The sequence below is a fragment of the Montipora foliosa genome, chromosome 12 (genome assembly GCF_036669935.1).
Source record: "Montipora foliosa isolate CH-2021 chromosome 12, ASM3666993v2, whole genome shotgun sequence".
In the NCBI taxonomy this organism is placed as follows: domain Eukaryota; kingdom Metazoa; phylum Cnidaria; class Anthozoa; order Scleractinia; family Acroporidae; genus Montipora; species Montipora foliosa.
Genome location: NC_090880.1, coordinates 18,397,316 through 18,399,815, shown reverse-complemented (window position 1 = coordinate 18,399,815; position 2,500 = coordinate 18,397,316). Strand labels below are relative to the sequence as shown.

At 39.2% G+C, this 2,500-nt stretch overlaps 2 non-coding genes and 1 pseudogene across 2 annotated transcripts; 1 reads left to right on the top strand and 2 right to left on the bottom strand.

The window, feature by feature from the left end:
• Positions 1–464: 464 nt before the first annotated feature.
• Trnay-gua (transfer RNA tyrosine (anticodon GUA)) lies at positions 465–550 on the bottom strand. The gene is given in 2 exon segments: positions 465–500; positions 514–550. It is a non-coding gene; the product is annotated as a tRNA-Tyr (tRNA).
• A 181-nt stretch (positions 551–731) lies between these two features.
• Positions 732–817, bottom strand: Trnay-gua (transfer RNA tyrosine (anticodon GUA)). The gene is given in 2 exon segments: positions 732–767; positions 781–817. It is a non-coding gene; the product is annotated as a tRNA-Tyr (tRNA).
• A 971-nt stretch (positions 818–1,788) lies between these two features.
• LOC137980925 (ATP-dependent DNA helicase Q1-like) overlaps positions 1,789–2,500 on the top strand; it is a 1,620-nt pseudogene continuing 908 nt past the window's right edge.

Sequence of the window (2,500 nt, the reverse complement as noted above, 5' to 3'; positions counted from 1 at the left end):
AAGCCAACGGGCCACAAAGACATCTTTCGACCAAACGATGTCCTAACACAATTTACAGTCCTCCGCTCTACCAACTGAGCTGTCAAAGGTCGTTAAAATCCTGACATTATTCCATGCAACGAGATTTTTGTAAGAAACCTGCAGAATTTCCAATATAGTGCAAGGACAGATGAAACAAGTAAAATATCCAAACTTTGCTTATAATGTAGCCATGGAATAACTTGATAAGAATACACCAGGGTATGTAAAAAGCCAATGGGTTAGTAAAAGATCCTTCGAGCCGGATTCGGACCGGGGACCTAAGGATATCCTAACACAGTCTATAGTTCTCCGCTCTACCAACTGAGCTATCGAGGGTTGTTGAATTTAGAGGTTTATTCCCTGCAACAAGATTTTTGTAAGCCATGGAATAACTTGATAAGATCACATTAGCATATGAAAAAAGCCCATGGGTTTAAAAATAATCCTTCGAGCCGGATTCGAACCAGCGACCTAAGGATGCCATCTCACAGTCTACAGTCCTCCGCTCTACCAACTGAGCTATCGAAGGTCGTTAATTTCAAAGATTATTCCCTGCAGCAATATTTTTTTTAAGCAACCCGCAGAATTTCCAATCTAGTGCAAAGAGTGATGCAACAAGTAAAATATCCAAACTTTGCTTATAATGTAGCCATGGAATAACTTAATAAGAATACACTTCGGTATGTAAAAAGCATATGGTTAGAAAAAGATCCTTGGAGCATGATTCGAACCAGCGACCTAAGGATGTCCTAACACAGTCTACAGTCCTCCGCTCTACCAACTGAGCTATCGAAGGTCGTTGAAATCCTGAATGTATTCCCTGAAAAAATATTTTTCTAAGAAACCTGCAGAATATATATCCAATGTAGTGCAAAGACAGAAGCAACAAGTAAACTATCCAAACTTTGCTCACAATGTAACCATAAAACTAAGGATACACTAGCATATGTAAAAAGCCAACAGGCCACAAAGAGAGCTTTCGACCAAAGGATGTCCTAACACAATCTACAGTCCTCAGCTCTTCCAACTGAGCTATCGAAGGTCATTGAATTCCAATGCTTATTCCCTGGAACGAGATTTTTCTAAGAAACCTGAAGAATTTCCAATGCAGTGCAAAGACAGATGCAGCAAGTAAAACATCTAAACTTTGCTCATAATGTAGCCATAAAATGACTTAATAAGAATACACCAGGGTATGTAAAAGTCAATGTGTTTGAAAAAAATCCTTCGAGTCGCATTCGAACCAACGACCTAAGGATGTCCTAACACAGTCTACAGGCCTCCGATCTACCAAATGAGCTATCGAGGGCCGTTAATTTTACACATTATTCCCTGAAGCAATATTTTTCTAAGCAACCCGCAGAATTTCCAATCTAGTGCAAAGACAGATGCAACAAGTAAAATATCCAAACCTTGCACATAATGTAGCTGTGAAATAACTTGATAAGGATGCACTAGCATATGTTAAAAGTCAACGACCCACAAAAAGATCTTTCAAACTAAGGATGTCATTACACAATCTGCAGTCTTCCGCTCTACCAATAGTCTCCCTCGCCGGCGTTTTTTGGATGTCACGCAACGTTCCCCCAAAAGTAACGGCTGCTGACATCCGAACCACATTCCTTTCTCCAAATTGACCAATCACAGCTTGGGTTCCATTTTCAAGAATCTTTTCGCGCCAGACTTGCCGTTTGAGACTCGTCCAATCAGATATGGCTTTTTATCGGGGTCCTCACGTGGAAAATACCACAAGCAACATAAATCAAAATGGCGGCCCTTGAAGAAGCTTTTCGCAAAGCGTCGTCAAAGTTCAAAATTTCCGAGCTTAATATTTACCAGAAGCTCGCAATCAGAAAAATCTTCGTCGAGAAGGAAGATGTTTTTGTTAACTTGCCTACAGTATCCGGGAAATCATTAATATATCAGGCTCTGCCCGCTCGTGTTTGACCATGTTTCGGACGAAAGCGGTCACATTGTTGTTGTTGTGTCTCCGTTGTTTAGTCTGATGGAAGATCAAGTGAAGTATTTGAAAAGACTTAGCCTGTCTGCCGTAAATATTTCTTCAAACGTTGAAGTTGACCGTGCAAAGATAGAGAAAGGAGAATATTCAATTGCCTATGGCTCACATGAAGCATGGCTTATGAACGAGCGCTGGCGATGCATGTTGAGTAATGATGTCTACTCGAAGAAACTTTGTGCTGTTGCTGTCGATGAAGGTCATGTTTTACGGCACTGGTAAGTCCAAGTTTTATCGATTTCCATCATTGACATTTTAGACTTTCAAAGAAGCAATTTCAGTTATATTTGAATGTAAATGTGAGTAAAAATGGAAAAGAAACACTCGCATAATAAACAATAAAAAATAATTATTCTATTAATTCGTCTTTGCTAAAATTATCTTAGATACATTGTCAGTTCATTACCTTCAGTGCCTTTCCTATTATTGTTTTTTAAGTAATTTATTTTTCTTCCCTTACTC